Raw genomic sequence first — 19,327 nt, 5'->3', positions numbered from 1 at the left:
GGAACACAGGTATTGTAGGAAGTGTTACAGATAGTCCTTGACTTACAACAGGGGTAGGCAACCTTGGCTCTTTTATGACTTGTGGACTTCAACTCCCAGAATTCCTGAGCCAGCCAGGCTGAGGGGAAAGGGAGAGGTTTCCAAGCTGAGGCATGCTGGCTGAGGAATTCTGGGAGTTGAAGTCCACGAGTCATAAAAGAGCCAAGGTGGCCTATCCCTGATATACAACAATTCGTTTCGTGACTATCCAAAGTTGCAACGGCACTGGGGAAAAAAGGGACCGGCGGCCATTTTTCACACTTGCAACCGTTGCAGCATCCCCCACGGTCACGTAATCAAAATTCAGACACTTCCCAACCGACTCATATTTATGATGGTCGCAGCATCCCTGGGTCACGTGATCCCTTTTCGCGAACTTCTGACAAGCAAAGTCTACAGGGGGGGGAAGCCGGATTGGCTTAACGACCATGTGACTCACTTAACAAACTGCACTGATTCGCTGAACAACCGTGGCAAGGTTGTAAAACCAGACACGGCTCGCATCATGACCGCCTTGCTTAATAATGGATTTTCCAACACAGGTAGTCCTCGACTTACAACAGTTTGTTTAGTGACCGTTCAAAGTTACAACGGCACTGAAAAAAAGCGACTTACGAGCGGTTTTTCACAGTTACAACCTTTGGTCACGTGGTCAAAATTCAGACACTTGGCAACCGGTTGATATTTATGAGGGTTGCTATGTCCCGAGGTCAGGTGATCCCCTTTTGCGACCTTCCGACGAGGAACGTCAATGGAGAAGCCAGATTCATTTAACCGGGATACTAACTTAACAACTGCACTGATTCACTTAACAACCGTGGCAAAGTTGTAAAATGTGACATGGTTTACATCACAACCGCCTTGCTTAACAACGGTTTTTCTGGTAGCAATCATTGTAAGTCGAGGACTGCCTGTAGGGGAAAAAGCGGTTCCTTACAGAGATTTGCTGTGCAAATTAACAGCACATTGACAACTGATAAGATGGGGTACGAGGTGTGAGTGCCGCACAATATATTTTCTGATTGTCCACAAGGTATTCAGACCTGTGTATTTTCACTCCTTCCTATGCACGGTTCCTTAGCTCTTCAGGTAGTCCTCGACTTAGCGGTCCGTTTAGTGACCGTTCAAAGTTACGGCAATGAAAAAGGTGACTTACAACTGTTTTTCACTCTTACGGCCGTTGTAGCATCCCCAAAAGTCATGTGATCTAAATTCTAATACTTGGCAATCGGCTCACATTTATGACGGTCATAGTGTCCCAGGGGTGGGGAAGGTGATCCCCTTTTGCGACCTTCTGACAAGCAGAGTCAATGGGGGAAGCCGGATTCACTTAACAACCGTGTCACTAACTTAACAACTGCAAGGATTTACTTAACAACCATGGCAAAAAAGGGAGGGAAAATGGGCCGTAAACACAGACACACACACACACACACACACACACACACAAACACACACACACACAAACACACACGTAAATTTTTTTGGATTGCTAACAAAGAATTAAAGGGAGACTGCCCCTGTTTGGGGCCTAGCAAGGTATTCTAAATACTTAACAAGCACTTAACATATATATGTGTGTGTGTGTGTGTGTGTGTGTGTGTGTGTGTAAATTATTCAAATTGCTAATACACAAATACACAAATAATGAATTGTAAGCTGTGACTATAGCCTGCGGATAGCCTTGGGCTAGGCTAAAACAGGAAAGAAGATTTAACTAGCAAGGTATTCAAAAAGACTTGACAAATACTTAACACACACACACACACAAACACGTATAATTTTTGAACACCTTGCTGGCCCAAATTTTTTCTTGCCTGTATCAGCCCAAACTCAGGCCGTCCACAGGTGGTAGTCGCAACTATGACATAGTTAACAAGCATTTAACATATATATATATATATATATATATATGTTTTCGTAGATTCTCGCGGGTGTCTGTATGTGTAGATCTAGAGTCTCGGGTTTCTTCCCGCGTTCCTTTCATCTTCATCTGAAGATGAAAGGAACGCGGGAAGAAACCCGAGACTCTAGATCTATATATATATATATATATATATATATATATATATATATATATATATATATATATATATATATATATATATATATATATATATATATAATGTTAAATATATATCTTATATATATATATATATTAACAACAGAAATGCAATAAGTTGAGGACTACCTGCAGTTTACTGCTTTTTTATAAAGCGATAAAATTAACATTGAGCATAATTCAGTTCAGTTTCTCAGTTTAGGATTATCCATGACAGCCTCAGTTTCCCTTGCGGCTTTTTAGAAAAATTAATTGCCCACTCCGGATTTAAAGCCATTCCTAAAATTCTCCAGATGAGCTAAAACTGAGCAAAGGCAGTCCACGACGTATGACCTCAACTGAACGCAAAATTTCCGTTGTTAAGCGAGATGGTTGAGTTTTGCCCCATTTTACGACCTTTCTTGTCACGGTCCTTAACTGAATCCCTGCCGCCATTAGTAACCCGGTCGTTATCTGGCTTCTGCACTTTCTCTGCTTGTCAGAAGATGAGCAGTCACGTGACCCCAAGACTGAATTTTGAGTACGTGGCCACAGGGGTGCTGCAATGGTCACAACTCCCCTTTTTTCCGTGTCCCTGTAACCTCGAACGGCCGCTAACCGAATAGCCGTTAAGTCGAGCACTATCTGCGGAACTACAATTCTTTCGGTTTTATCCGAGGGCCTGCAAACACCGTCCAAAAAAAAAAAACCCACACAAAACAACTAAGGACCAAGCCTGAACTTTCCCCTCATGGCTGCAGCCTCCATTTTGACTTTTTTTGTTGTTGACCAAACCGGCATAGAACTCGCTTATCTTTGCTTTCTTTCTTTCACTTTTTACTTTCAAAGGTGAATGAAAGGTGAATTTTGAGAAGACGGTGAGATGGACGGCTTGTCATTTTGAAAATTGGGGTTTCTTTTCTGTATCTGCCTGAGTTTTTATATTTCCCTGTTCGTCCAATATGGCTCCCGGAGGTGGGGGGGGGCAGGTGTGTGGGTGTGATAATAATACAAGGTGTATTCAAAGCCATTTCCTCTGATACGGCTGTTTTGTTTCGCGATTGCTAAAATTGCTCTTAATCTAACTGTCCATCAGCAAATACCTGAGCGACCCCTTTCCTAAACACATTATAATCCAGCCATTCAATCTTGAGATTTTTCTATTTTTCTTGTTAAGATTCGGGGTGATTTGAATCACTCCGCTCGGCCGCTTTTTAAAAAAATAAAACAAACAAACGAACAAAAATCAGGTTAAAATCAATCATCTGCCTTTCTACAGAGTCTTTTACGCACGGCCCTTACAACCATTCGTTTAACGACCAAAGTTACAACGGCACTGAACAAAGGGACCGTTTTCACACTTAACGACCGTTGCAGCATCACGTGATCAAACTTCGGAGGCTTGGCAACTGGCAAGGACTTAGGGCGGTTGCGAAGTGATCACCATCTGTCAACCTCCCAGCAGGGGCCCGATAAGCAAAGTCAAATGGGGGCGAGGGGTGTGTGTGATTCGTTTAATGACCAAATGATTTCACTGATCAGCTGCAGTGATTTGCTTCACTGCAGCGACCGGGGTGGTGGCCCAATGGAGCGAAACTCACTTAACAACCGTCTTGTTTTGCAACTGTGGTCGTTAAGACGAGGACTATCTGTATTGAGTTGGGTTAAACACTGCACCAAGGTATTCTACCTCTCAATAACGCCCAGCGTTGGATGATCGAAAAAGGGTGAATTTCCAGACGGGGCTAAATTCTGGGGATTATCCAGCATTGACACAACCCTTGAGCCATTTGCAAACTTGGTTTCTTTTTAAATGGCGGTTTCGCGGCTCAGTTGCTAAACCAAAGGAACATCCCTTGGATCCTGCCAATGCTTGCTTAAAATGCTCTCAATTTTGCTCCAGATGTTTAAAGGATGAGGTTTTGGGACCAGGCCATCTTCCGACACCCCCTCCTATCCTGTTTTAAGCTGGGGGCTGGACTAGAAGACCTCCAAGGTCCCTTCCAGCTCTATTCTATTCTATTCTATCTCAACCCCCACCTCCAAGGCTGGGAACTAAAAAAAGGGAGATTTACGGAAGACCCTCGCAAAGATGCATGTGGACTACACAACCCAGCAGTCTTGGCCCACTGGGGAGGGGGTGTCTCTATGCAATTTGCAGAGGGCAGGGTAGTGGTCCTGATTTTGGGATAATGATTGGAGCCCCCCCTCCTCTTTGCTTAACCTAGTCTTATCCTCTCCTGCAAAGTTCTCCCCTGCCCAACCCCTTTTCACATCACAGCCTTTATATATATATATATATTTGTTTTCTGAGGTTTTCGCGGGTGTTTGTATGTGGATCTTTGGTCATTCGGGTTTCCCCCCCCCCCCCAGCGTAGAATTGGAGGTGTAAGAGCAACGTTTCGATGGAATCCCATCCGTCATCCTCAGGCTGGTGGCTTCAGCTTCCTACCACATGCAGGTACCTACCACATGCTTATCCCAGAAGAAGGAAGCTGAAGCCACCAGCCTGAGGATGACGGATGGGATTCCGTCGAAACGTTGCTCCTACACCTCCAATTCTACGCGGGGAAAAAACCCGAATGACCAAAGATCCATATATATATATATATATATATATATATATATATATATATGGATCTGCCTCCCCGCAATAAATATGTGTGTGTGTGTGTGTAATGTTAACTATATATATATGTGTGTGTGTGTATATATATATATGTGTGTGTGTGTGTGTGTGTATGTGTATGTATATGTACATATATATGTGTGTATATATATATGTGTGTGTGTATATACATATATATGTATGTATATATATATATATATATATATATATATATATATATATATATATATATATATATATATATATATATATATATATATATATACACATACATACATACATACATATATGTATGTATATATACACATACACATATATATATACACACACATATCTATATGTACATATACATACACACACACACACACACACACACACACACACACATATAAAGACCTTATTAAGCCCACCGCCCCTTTTCTGCTCATTCCTCCACTTGGTGGAGCGAGGAAGAACTGGGGGGGGGGCGGAGAAGAAGGAGCAAATTGTGCTCGCTTCCTCTTTCCTCCCCCCTCCCTTTTCTTCCCCCCTCCCCCCTTCCGCAGGGTGGTTAGCCGATGCAAATTGTCTCATTAAGGAGAAAAGGAGGCGGGAGGCGTAATTAAAGGGCTGTTGCATATTTATTGCGGGGAGGCAGACATACAAAGGTGGGGAGGGGCGCGCGTGGAGGAGGAGGAGGAGGATGGGGGAAAGACAAGGAATAAGCAGACACTCAGACACACGCATTTGTGTGCGCGTGTGCGTGCACGCGTTTGGATAGCACTCCCCGCGCGTGCAAGAGCCACGTGCAAAAAGAAGGCCGTTAGAAAGGCAAGGGAAATCTGACACGGGGGGGGAGGAAGGGAGGGAGAAAAACACGCGAAAATAAGTAGAGAAACTCTCCGGCTGAGCGGCGCGTGCGAACTGGACCTCTTGCCTTTATTCCAGACGAGCGCGCGTGAAGCGTCTGCACCTTGCGGAGGCAAGGATGCACAGCGTGCATGCCGCATGCGTGCAACCTATGCATCCCGTGCGTGCATGCACGCATGCATGTATGCGCGCTGTATGTACGCTACACATGCGTGCAACCTGTGCCCCGCTATGTATGCATCCACGAACGCACCAGACACCCTAGACATGCACTGGATGCGTGGTATACAACACGCATGCATACCCTTCTGCATGTTACACTTCCATGCGTGCACCGTATGGACAGCATCCATGCACGCGTGCGCTCCGTATGTGCACGCATGCAACCTGTGCGCGCACCGTACGGACACTATACACCCGTGCGCGCACACACACACACACACAAAACACACACACACGCGCGATCGAACGGGAAAACCAAGCAGGCGCTGCCTGAGCCGCGGGAACTCGGGTGCAAACCCCACGGATACGTGTGGAGGGGGGAAGAGGAGGAGGAGGAGGAGGGGGTGAGGAAGCGCGTATTCCTGGGCGAAGGATGAGGAGTGGGGAGGGGGGAGGGGGGGGGGGAGAAAAGAAGAGGAAGGTGAAAGCGCCGGGATGGCCGAGAGGAGAAGGGGAAGGGCGAGGCCGGCCGCTGCAACAAAAGAGGGGAAAGAAAGAAAGAAAGAAAGAAAGAAAGAAAGAAAGAAAGAAAGAAAGAAAGAAAGAAAAAGAAAGAAAGAAAGAAAGAAAGAAAGAAAGAAAGAAAGAAAGAAAGAAAGAAAGAAAGAAAAAGAAAGAAGGAAAGGATGGATTTTGGGGTGGGGGGGGAGAAGCGAGGGAGGAAAGAGACAATCAAGCCCATGTGGCGCGCCCACAGGACCGGCGGGGGCTGCAGCAGGGGCGGGAGGGGGAGAAAAAGAGGAGGGGTCTCCGGCGGGGCGATTAACGGGGAGATTAATGTCGCGGGGTGACAGGGAGGCAGCGCCAGTCAATAAAACGCGGAGCGCGGTGACAGGCGCCGCTTTAAATTACTCCGCGCAGCGGGGGAGGGACGAGGGGGGGGCAAGGACAAGCCGGGGCGGCTCCCCCTCCCCAGATCCGCAGGCCTCCTGGCCGACAGGCGCCCCCCTCCCCAATATTTGAAAAGGGGAGGAAAAAAAAAAAGCATTCAGGGAGACGCAGAGATGCTAAACCCCCCCCCCACCCCTTTGATTTAAAGGGAAGGGGCCCGTAATGCAAGATTTGTGGTGGTGGGGGGGGGCTAGGAGACCCCCTTCCAAATAATGCATCCTTTTCCCACCCACCCCCTCCTCCCCAAAGGAGCAATTGCGTAGCTGGGGGAAGGAAAAAAGGGGGGGGGGAGGGCGCTTGGGCACGCCAGGCTGGCTTCTGCAAAGAGAGAGACGCGAGGTTTCGCCCCCTCCCTCCTCAACCCCCCCCCCCTTTTGTTTAATCCTGCCCTGCGTTTAGGGTTTTATTTGCCTCTGATTTGCATACAATGAGGAGGGGTGGGAGAGGGGAGGGAGAGTCCCTCTCCTTTGCTCCTTCCTTTCCCCCCCCTCCCCAAAAGGCGCATATGGAAACAATGCATCCGATCCTTGAACAATAATAATAATAATAATAATAATAAAAGCAAAATAATGCAACTTTGAACAACAACAACAACAACAACAACAATAATAATAATAATAATAATAATAATAATAATAATAATAATAATAATAATAATAATAATAATAATAATAAAGCAAAATAATGCAACTTTGGGGGAGGGGCTGCCTTTTCCAAAGGTGCTTTGGAGGGTGGGATGTGCTCTCCCTCCTTGCAAAAAAAATAAATAAATAAAACCCCTCTGGATCTTTTCTAGCCTTGCAAAGGGGGAAGAAAAAGGCCTGCAAAAAAAAAAAAAAACCAACACCCCCCCCCCTACAAAACCATGTTCTGGAAATGTGTCATTTGCATGCTTGTCTTGAAAAAAAAATAATAATAAAACTATCCTGCGTATGTCTCTTTAAGACCTGGAGCTGAACTTACTAAATATCTGATGATGATGATGATTTTGATGGAAAAGGTGAGGTTTCCTGAACCTTTGGGGGGGGGGGAAACAGAAGCCCCAAATGGGCTTGGATGAGTGTTGTGTAGGTGCCCGGGTGCGTGGCTGGCTGGCGCATGCGTGCCGGGTTGCAATATGAGAGGTTGTGTCCTCTCCAAGGGCATTACAATTTAAAGCCAATTGCAAAAAAAAACCCCATAAAAGATGGGAGGCTGGGATATTGCATTTATTGTAAGGAGCGTAAGGTGTGTGTGTGTGTGTGTGTGTGTGTGTGTCTGTTTGGGGGGGGCTGGGGGGAGGAAAGGAAGCGAATTTTAACTTTTCCAGCAAGGTTCTCCAGATGCAAAAAGATTTATTTATTTATTTTTGAAATGGTGCGGATTGGGTCACTGGTGATACTTCTTGTTCATATTTGCTTCCTGCAAAATGAAAATCCAGCTGCAAACATGGGTGGTGGGTACAAATAAAATTTAAAAATGCAAAACAAACAACACACACACACACACAAACACACAAGGGTGGTCTTTCCTTAATATCTACCCAGTCTGTTATTCTGTTCGGTGGCTAAGCCAGGATACATCAAAGACCAAGCACATAGGTGGAAATAGTTGGTCTGACCAAGTTGCTAGTCCTCAGGCAAACCGCACCGAGAGTCCGTAGGCAGATTTCAACCAAGGAGACAACATGTAGTCAAATAGAACAACAGTCTGACACAGCTGGAAGGGACCTTGGAGGTCATCTAGTCCAGCCCCCTGCTCAAGCAGGAAACCGTGTATACCATTTCAGACAAATAGTTGGTCTGTGTTCATTTTGGCAGGTTAAGGTTGATAAGAGATAAGTCTTTGACTTGTTTAGTGACCGCTCAAAAGATACAACGGCATTGAAAAAAGTGGCTTATGTCCGGTTTTTCAGACTTAAGGACCGATGCAGCATCCCTAGGGTCATGTGGTCAAAATTCAGAGGCTTGGCAACTGGCATGTAATTATGACGGATGCAGCATCCCAGGGTCACGTGATCGCCATCTGTAACCTCACCCGCTGGCTACAGATAAGCAAAGTCAATGGGAGAAGCTGGATTCACTTAATGACTGCACGACTTGCTTAACGACTGTGGCAAAAAATAGGTCGTGAAACCGGGTGTGCCTCATTTTACAGCTGCCTTGTAACATTGTTGAGCAATGTTGGGCTCTATTGCAGTCGCAACGTGAGGACTAGCTACTTGTTTATGGGCAAAAAGGGACGCTAAAGCCTTTAAGCTATAAAATTTGCCCCTGATTATAATACAAACTGTGATGAGACACCAAAATGTCCCATTTCTGTATATGTTTCCGAGTAGACCCGTTTTTCTCCATTTTGGCAGCTTAAGATGCCTGGACTTCAATGCTGGCTGGGGAATTCTGGGAATTGAAGTCCAGGCATCTTAAAGCTGCCAAGGTTGACAAACACTGAAGTAGATTAAGGGAATCTTGATAGTATTAAACTGTGTGGACAGAGTCCTGGAATTCTGGGGAAAGGCTTCGCTTGCTAGGGAATTCTGGGAAAATCAATCTGTCTAAAAATGGTTGAATGAGACAATTGCCAAGAGGCTCCCTAGATCAATTCTCTTTGGGGGGTTTTTTGTGTTTTTTTTAAGAATGAGTGATTTAAAAATGGGATTCCTCCTCTGTAGAGACTGAGGAAAAACGTCCCAGAATTCTTTGCTGTGGTGCTAGGGAATTCTGGGACAATTTAGCTTTCCTTGCCGATTAGCAAAGGCAATATTTTCAGCCAGCTTCAAACTGATAAGTTGCTTTACAAAAAAAACCCAAAACCCAAATCCCCAATTTGAAAGGGCCAAACATTCCTTTTTCATCCCTAAACAAGTCAAATAAAATCACATTATGCTTCAAAACACTTTTTATCCAGCCTCTGTCAAATCGTAATTTATTCATCACTGCAAAAACTTTTTGGTTTTTTTGCATGTATGAAGAAAGGTTGTGGGTTTTTTTTAAAAAAAAGCTGGAATCTGATTCTTCAGCAGTCTCTAGCTTATAAATTTTGCAATGCCTATGGGAACAATGCCGCTTTGCCTCCAAGAAGACTAGTGACTTAAGTTTCATTACAGGAACGTAATAAACTACAATAGGTTGCGTTACTGCCTTTGTGGGTGCTGAACACTTTGCAAGGACTATTTTTAAAAGGAGAATAGGAGCCAAAGTTTCTAACCACGGAGAATGGTGTGGATCAAAGTTGTCGCTTTAGTGTCGCGAGAATTATTGTGCGTCACAAAATGCTATACACACTCTTCAAATCTGCAAAATCTAGACTTAGCCACCAGCATGGCAGAATTTTGTGGAGAATCTGGATAGGAGCCTCGCAAACCTTGTTTCCAAATACAGGTTAGTTCTCGACTTAACAACTCATTTGTCTGAATTGGTACAGGGTTTCCTGCCTGAGCAGGGGGTTGGACTAGATGACCTCCAAGATCCCTGCCAACATTATTATTGTTGTTGTTATCATCATAATTATCATCAAGTGACTGAAACTACAATGGCACTTATGACTGTTTTTCACACTTATGTCCGTCGCAGCATCCCTGTGATCCAAATTGGGATGTTTGGCAACCGATTCATACTTACGACGGTCGCAGTGACCCGGGGTCTCCTTTTGCGACCGCTTCTGACAAGCAAAGTCAATCTGGGAATCCAGATTCACTTAACAACCCAGTCACTAACTTAACGGCTGCAATGATTCGCTTAACAACTGTGGTGGGAAAGGTCGCAAAATGGGGCAAAACTCACTTAACAAACGTCTCAGCAACGTAAATTTTGGGCTCAGCTGTGGCCATAGGCCGAGGACTGCCTGTCCACAGATTTCTGGTTCATCTGATCATTAGACAGAAGAAGGTGTGTCTTTGGGCCCAGTTATGCGTGTCCTTAAACAGACTACTTCCATGTATGTGCTGAGCCCCTTCTCTCGAAATTCAAGATTTTTATGCTGTGCGCTGTATCTTTCCAACCTGACATAAATACCTCAGCTTTCCTCAACTTACGACCACAATTGGGGATCCATTGTTTTTTTTTTTTTTTTTTTTTTTTTTTTTTTTTTTTTTATTGAAAAGTTTTATAAAATACAATTTTCCCTTAACAACCCCCCTTCCCCCTCCCTCCTCCCCTCCCTACCTCCCCCCTACCTCCCCCCCTCCCCCTCTCCCTCCTCCCTCCCCTACCTCCCCCCCTCTAATTCCCCTCCTCCCCCCTCCCCCCCCCCCGACTTCCCAGAGCAAAATACAAGGTATATATCTAAAAGGCAATCATAAACAATCATATACTAACAATTATAAACTCTAAAATCCATCACTCTCTAGCTTATATAAGGTAAACCAATCCTTAATAATACTAAATATATATAAAAAACTAAAATAAATGAAAACTAACATTATTCCCATCTATGTTCTTCCACAATTCACTATTACCTAGACATACTCTCATTTACACATCACAAACACCTATCCCTGTTAACCTCTCTAACCAAAATAGGCTATAATAAATAGCTCTTACCCAATTTAACCCACATTAAGCCAAAAAACTTTCTTCCTCTTCCTCTATAGTAAGTTATCCATTAATTCCAAATTAGAAAAAAAATCTGTTACCACACATAGTATCCCAAAACCTTTAAAAACACAACTACCACTTAACTATAAATGTATTGTGGAAGTTCCATAGATTTCTACTGGTCTTATTTTTTAGTCTTTTTTGAACGTTTTAAGGCAGCACGCGTCACCCTCTGTTCTCTAAGATCATCCAAAAGAGTTGCAGCTTGATCTCCTCCTGCACCCTTCTCGTCCATCTGTCCATCTTCATCCTCTTGACATTCTCCTTCTCCAGATCCCTCTGCAGCTTCCAAAAGTGTTGATGGGGTTAGTTTCAAAACATTGTTGTAAAAATCGTGCGCTTGCTTCACATTACTCAAACAGTACCTTTTGCCATCATACATGAAGCTCAACCCATCTGGAATCTCCCATCTGAACCTTATATCTCTTTGCTTAAGCTCTTGCACCAGGAATATAAAATCCTTCCTTCTCTTTAAAATCTTTGGAGGAATTTCTTTTAGAACCAAAACTTGTTGGCCAGCAATCATAACTTTAGTATCATAGGCAGCTTGTATAACTTCATCTCTAATTTCCCTTTTTACAAAATAAACCACCACATCTCTAGGCAACTTTCTCTGTTTAGCAATCCACGAATTCACACGAAACACTTTGTCCATACCTTGTTTTAATTCAGATGCTGGATGGTTCAATACCCCCTCAAAAGCCTCAGAAACCAACTGCTTTAAATCTTCCTTAATATTCTCTTTTAGGCCTCTAATTCTCACAGCAAACTGCATCTGATAAAATTGGGCCAAACTCTGTTCACTGTCCATTTTGTCTTTTAAATCTTCCAATTCCAATACTTTTGCTTCTAATAAAACATTCTTTTGAATTAAGTCTTGCACTTGATCATCCAGCATCTCCACACATTTAGCAACTTTTTGCACAGAGGACAAAATGTCTACCTTCATCTCTCTAAGTTTCTGCTCCATCCTTTCTTCCATTCTCTGCTCCAATTTCTCCAATTTCTCCTCCATCTGTAGAAATTTAACACCTATTGACTCCAAAATTAACTGGGTATGTTTTTCCAAATCCTTCGATGTCAGTACATCAGGAGAATGCAACGCCTGCAGTAATGATTGTTGTTGCACCGGAGAATTTCCAGCACTCCGAAAAGCTCTAGGGGGAGGTTTAGCCGCCATCTTTTACTTACAATTGTGACGCACTTTCACTTTAAGTTTTAAGCAAAGTCCATCAAGCTTGAGAGTAAAACAAAATAATCCTCTTCATCTCTTTATCTTTCCTTCTTGCACTGCTCTGCCTGCTTTTTTCCTTTCATAGTCTCTCCTTCAAGCAGGGATGGTCGCAGACGGCTGGCTCTGCTCCATGAAATCCGGAGCAGAGACGCTGGTCAGCTGGGAGCAGCCCAGGCTACGGGGGAGTTCAAACCTTCAGCCGCCCAAGCTCCAAGCTCAGGCGGCCCCGGGGAACTCTACCCCTACCTGGGGGCTCACCCCCTCCTCTTCTCCCGAGGAGGGGGCTTCAATTTCGCCCGAACAGCTGATCGGCGCTGTTTCGGGCGAAGGAACAACAGCTGAACCGCGGGCAGCCCGGGAGGGCTGTCTCCGTCGCCGCGGAGCCACCGGAAGTTCAATTGGGGATCCATTGTTAAGCAAGGTGGTTGGGCCTGATTTTATCACCTTTTGAAACCATGGTTAAGCAAATCTCTGCTGCCGCTAAGAGAATTGGTCATTAAATGAATCCAGCTTACTCCATTTCCACGTCCGAAGCTGGCTGGGAAGGTCGTAAATGGTGATTACATGACCCTGAGATGCTGCAACCGTCGGTAAGTACATTCCAGTTGCCAAGTCCCTGAATTTTAGCAATGTGCCTGTGAGGACGCTACGACGGTTGTGAAGCGTGAGGAGCAGCTGTAAATCACTTTTTTCGGCACCATAACTTTGAACGGTCGCTAAACATAAAGTCGAGGACTATCTGTATTATGTCTTTATCTACCATGTTGCAGTTTCTCCCCCCCCCCTTTTAATGCATTGTATACTGCTTCTCTCTTGAGATTTACAGAATATAGATCAGGGGTCTTCAAACTTGGCCCTTTTATAACTTGTGGACTTCAACTCCCAGAATTCCTCAGCCAGGGCGTCTGGCTGAGGTATTCTGGGAGCTGAAGTCCACAAGCAGGGGTCTTCAAACATGGCCCTTTTATGAGTTGGGGACTTCAACTCCCAGAATTCCTCAGCCAGCGTGTCTGGCTGAGGAATTCTGGGAGTTGAAGTCCACAAGCAGGGGTCTTCTAAAGTGCCCCTTTTATGACTTGTGGACTTCAACTCCGATGCTGGCTGAGGAATTCTGGGAGTTGAAGTCCACAAGTCATAAAAGGGCCAAGTTTGAAGAGCCCTGATATAGATGTTGCTTTTTAAATTATTATTTTTTCTAGCTTTTTTTTTTCCTAGCTGCTTCTTCCCCAAACTCTAAAGTCTTTGAGCAGCAGGAATTGAAGCACACCGCCTTGGTGCTTTGGGTTTTTAATGCTGCGAAATTGGGCCTTTTTTAAACATTATTATTGTGTAGGCCTTAAGTAGGAACTACTAGTGCAGGGGTAGGCAACCTCAGCTCTTTTATGACTCATGGACTTCAACTCCCAGAATTCCTGAGCCAGCCATGAGTCATAAAAGAGCCGACGTTGCCTACCCCTGAACTAGTGTAATGGAGGAGCCCAGATTCCTTGCATATTTATGATTCGATGTTTCGGTCCCCCTTAATTTTTTTTAGTAACAGGCTTTCACGAATATTAAACCTGTGACAGGTGCACGGACAATTCACAGGCGTCCCGTTGCTCCGAAGAGCAGCGTGTTGGAATGCCATTCCTTGGAAGAGGCGTGCAAAGAATTAATAGTCCAATATACCTGCACTTTGCACTGAACTGGAATTGCGGGCAAGTTGACTGTTCAAAATGAGATCAATCAGCTTGCCCTTGGCCTGCTGCTCTCGGGAAGCGTTGAGGACTACAATTCCCATCTGGGGGATTGCAGGGGCTGTAATCCCGGGCCGCTTTTGAAGGGGATGAGGCATGAGGCATGGAAAACTGCCACAGAGATCAAAGGGATCTGTCCTCCATCAACATCTGGAGGGCTTGAGGTCCCTCATTCTTAATCCAGCGGGAAGCAAAATAATTTGAGGCTCTAAACCACGGGTCGGCAACCTTGGCTCTTTTATGATTCGTGGACTTCAACTCCCAGAATTCCCGAGCTAGCCATGCTGGCTCAGGAATTCTGGGAGTTGAAGTCCACGAGTCATAAAAGAGCCAAGGTTGCCTACCCCTGGTCTAAACCACTGTAGTGCAATAGAGACTGTTTTCCGGAGATGCTTTGGCCCTGCAATCTGGTGTTTGGAGGTAGACTGCCTCGGTGGGTGGAGGTTCAGCTTATCTTCTCTGCTGAACGCATCTCTTGGGGATTGTGAGCAAGTGGGTCTCCTATGTGTTAAGGCTGCACTAACTTGGGGGGGGGGGTCCTCGCTGCTCTCCGAGCGTGGTGGCTTTCTTGCAGACGTTTTATGCCCATAGTAGGTTAAGATCATCGGTTCGTTGCATTGCACAGTGCGCTGATGATGTTACCTAGTTGGGTCGCGAAACGTCTGCGAGAAAAAAACACCCAGCTCAGAGAGCAGTAAGGACCCCACAGTCATCGTTCTCCTCCTCCTCCTCCTCCCACACTCCCTTCTAGCACTGAAACGTCTGCGAGAAAAAGCACCATTTATTTATTTATTTATTTATTTATTTATTTATTTATTGATGGGATTTATATCCCGCCCTATCTCCCGAAGGACTCAGGGCGGCTAAAAGCAAAACATATAATAAGTACAGAGATCAAGATAGAAATAAAATTGAGAACATCTGTGCAATAAATTAAATTAGAGAATTTAAAAAATAAATTAAAAATACTAAATATAAATTAATTAAAATGCCTGTCAGTCTAGGTCGGCCTGGTGGAACAGGAGTGTTTTGAGGCCTCTCTCTCCATAAACCCTGCTCCCTTCTAGCACTGACGATGTTACCCAGTTTGGGTAATGAAACATCTGTGAGAAAACAGCCAAACTCAGAGAGCCCCAAGGACCCCACAGTCCTCCTCCTCCTCCTCTCTCCATAAACCTCTCCGTCCCTCTTAGCCCTGATGATGTTCCCTAGTTGGGTCGTGAAATGTCTGCAAGAAAACAGCCAAGCTCAGGTTCCGCCGGGACCTGAAGACCTGGCTCTTCGAGCTCTCTGGCCCAGGCTGAGAATTTTAATTTTAATTTTAACTGGGGTTTTATTTGTTCAGGGACGGATATAATTTTTTTTTTAAAATCTGCTTTTAACTTTTGTATTTTTTGTTTTAATCACCCTGTACGCCGCCCTGAGTCCTTCGGGAAAGGGCGGTATATAAATATAAATAAATAAATAAATACCAAAGACCCCACAGTCCTCTTCTACTTCCTCCTCTTCTTCCTCTTCCTCTTCCTCCTCCTCTCTCCATAAACCCCACTCCCTTCTAGCCCTGATGATGTTACCTAGTTGGGTCGGGAAACGTCTGCAAGAAAACAGCCCAGCTCAAAGAAAACCAAGGACCCCACACTTTAACCCTGAGCTACAAATATTCTCTCCTATCGGTGTTCCACGATGTGTATAAAGCTATTTTACCCAATTTGGTGACTTTGGGAAGGGAGGGGAGGGTGGCTAGACCTCTCCCCCCTCCCCACCATTAAATTTGGCATTTGTAGAGAGTCCGACACCACAGGATGGTGGAAGAGTCTGGTTTGATAAGCGTTATTTCGTTCGTAGGTGTGAACCTTCCCTGGAACAGGTGAGCAGAACTGGGAGGAAAGCGAGTTTTCTGATCACAGGCCAATTTTTTTTTCCCTGAACGGGCCGACAGGTGAGAAAATCAGAATCTACCTAGCAATTCCCTCCGGCAAAACACAAGATATTTGACACAGGAGGCGGGACCCGCCAAGTCCATCAAAATCAGACGAGAAAGGAAGAGATGTTGTAAAAGAGGCTTTGCAATCTGCAAAAGGCCTCACTTCGGATCCCCCCCCCTCCCGAAATTTTCCCGCTTCCAAGCCTTCTAAGGAAATTATGAATTATTTCCCATTAATTGTGACGAGGCCACCCCTTTGTGCAAGGCACGCATTGTCCCGGATGGCTTTGCACAGGCGGGTATAATGGCATGTGTACCTCTTTCTGACCTCAGCCTACCCTTTCGTTTTGCAAACGGCCTGGTCGACAATAAAGCAGATTTTGAAGGCATTTTCCACCTGGCCTTTTTTGAAGAATCGGGAAAGCATCTTTCTTTTGGCACACTTTTTACCCGCGGGCGACGGCGACGACGACAACAACGTGCCAAAGCGAAGACACGGCTGATCTAAGACAAAAGGATAAGAGATTTTTTTTTCCCTCTCCTCGCTCGCTTCACTGTCGTGCCGAGGACCCAGCCATGAACCGAGATCTATTTCGGTCACTTGGGTTTTGTCCCCAAACCAGACCACAAGTTATACATACATACATACATACATACATACATAGATACATACATACATACATTCTTGCAAAATTGGAGGAATCCACGGAAACGAGATTTCATAAACCCTGCAGAAATCTGGCAAACCCCAGACCAATTTTTGTGGTTGTTGTTGTTGTTGCTGTTAGCCATCTGCAAAGTTTGCTTTGGAAAAAATGCACCTTGCAAAGCAGCCAGACGATACTTAAAATTGTTGTTTTTTAACACCGCCTTCGACTCACATCAAGGAAGTTAGGATTTTTACCCCTAACCACAAAGGAGCGGAAGTAGGTTCCTTGAGAATTTTACACACCCATACGGATTTTCAGGGCCTCCGCCTCCTCCCCCTTCTCCCGAATCCCCAGAAGTCCAGGAAAAAGCTGGAGGATCCTATCGTCTCTGTGACTCAGTTTCCCCTTTACTCTCTCGTGACGGCAATCAAAGACTTTTGCAAAAACTGCAGCATTCCATAAAACGGAGACACGAGATACGCTTCCTAACGGAGCTTAAACTGCTGACGCCCGGAATGCCCCAAATAAGAATACGAACAGTAAAGTCAACAGCCTCTCCGAGCATGTACAAAGCGCAGCCCTGTTGCACAGCTTGCCTGGCTATTTTGTGTTGTTGTTGTTGTTGTTGTTGTTTTAAGCAGAGTTGCAACGGTCCGCCTGCGTCCGGATTTAAGCCCGACTGAACGTACCACCTCTGGATGCCAAAGTAGGCAAAAACAAAGCTAACGTATCCACCCCTCCCGCTCTCTCCCTCCCTCCCTCCGGAGAAGCCAGGATGCCGAGTTCGAAAGCCGCCAGCCTAAAAGACGCCTTTGGGTTACTTTTTGGTGGGGTTCCCCTCTTTCTGCCATTCCGGCCCCTCTCCACTGACAGTTTGTCAGGCGAACCCACACAGGGAGGAGAAAGCCGAGGTCATAAAGAGGGGAGGGGGGGGAAGGAGTGAGCGAGCAGAGGAAGGAGGGAGGGGAGGGCAGAGGAAGAAGAAAGATTGTAAAATCAATTAAATGAGTTGCTAAGGGAGCTTGGTGTCGGCAGCCTGTCGCGGAGAGGAAAATATGAGCTGCCCTCCACACCTCCGCCAAGGGTCTTTCCCAGTCTTTCCATCATCCTGTCCGTCTGCTGTCGGGGGGGGGGGTGAAGGGAGAGCCGGGGATGGAGAATCGGGGTACCCATCACGGCCAGAGAGGCTGGTAAGAGGAGACGGAAGGCAGGGCCGGCCAGAAATGGGGGCTCAACCCGTGCCAGGAGTTAGGATCAGCGATGCTGAGCTGGGACGAGGGGGGGACATGAGGAGGGGGGAGAGCTGGAATTGGAAATGGGGTAGGGGGGGCTTAAGGCCAGGTCTTTGGAGGAAGCAAAGGCAATTTCTGAAAGGGGGCACGGCAGAGCAGCCCCCCACCTGTTCCTGGATAAGGGGAAGTGCGTCTTTCCACGTTTCCCAGATAGGGGGGAGGGGGACGGGCAGGACGGGTGGTGGGGGTCTTCTCCGTACTTCTGGTCTTAACACACCCGGAGACAATAATTTTGGGACGCCCCCTCCCCCCTTCACTGCTCTTCCAGCCTCGGAGTACTCTACTGGGGAGTCTGGAGAAAAGAGGGGGGGGGAAATCAGGGAAGCTTCCCCCCCCCAACCTGGCCAAAGTCTTCGCTGCTCCCGCCCGGCTGTCACTGTCACGTCGGGAAGCCGCGAGTCCCGTTCCCTGCTCTTTGCCCGTTCGGGGTCGTCCCCGTCCGCCAAGCCTTCTTCCCCGGCGCTGCCCACCCGGATCCCCCCCTTCCCCAGCCCGCTTGGGTCTCTCCGGCGGGACGCTGCGGACCCCCCCCCCCCCACACACACAACAGCGACAGCAGCTCCCGGTCCCCCCCCTCATTTCTCCCTCCATTCTTCCTCCCTTCCTCCTTTTTCTTTTGCCTCCTTCCTTTCTTCCTCCTTCTTCCTCTCCTTTTTCTTCCTTCCTCTCTCCTTCCTTCCTCCCTCCCTTCTTCCTTCCTTTTTCCTGCCTTCCTTCCTTCCTTCCCATTTCTCCCACTATCGTCCTTACCCTTCCCTTCCTCGCTCGCTTCCTCCTTCCTTCCTTCCTTCCTTCCTTCCTTCCTTCCTTCCTTCCTTCCCATTTCTCCCTCTATCTTCCTTCCCCTTCCCTTCCTCGCTTGCTTCCTCCTTCCTTCCTTCCTTCCTTCCTTCCTTCCTTCCTTCCTTCCTTCCTTCCCATTTCTCCCTCTACCTTCCTTCCCCTTCCCTTCCTCGCTTGCTTCCTCCTTCCCCTCTCCTGCCTCCTTCCTTCCTCCTCGCCCGCCCGCCCGCCTCCCCCGCTCGCTCCGCCGCCCCTTTTTCCCGCATTCATTTATCCCTCGCTCGCTCGCTCGCTCGCTCCTCCGGCCCCTTCTCCGCCTGCCTGCCCGTCCTCCCCCTCCTGCGCTCCGGCCCTCCTCCTCCTCTTCCAGCCGGCCCGGCCTGCCTGCCTCCCCTCTTCCCCGGACGACCCCCGGGCTGCCTGGCTGGCCGGCTGGGCTTTGGCGGCGGTGGGCACAGGCAGG

General features: G+C 46.5%; 1 long non-coding RNA gene across 1 annotated transcript in view; it reads left to right on the top strand.

The window, feature by feature from the left end:
- LOC310649446 overlaps window positions 1-19,327 on the top strand; it is a 313,283-nt gene that overhangs the window by 201,967 nt on the left and 91,989 nt on the right. The window lies entirely within an intron of this gene.

Source organism: Vipera ursinii (genome assembly GCF_947247035.1).
Source record: "Vipera ursinii genome assembly, chromosome: Z".
NCBI lineage: Eukaryota > Metazoa > Chordata > Lepidosauria > Squamata > Viperidae > Vipera > Vipera ursinii.
The sequence above is the reverse complement of the archived record's forward strand: the minus strand, read 5'-3'. Positions and strand labels throughout refer to the sequence as shown.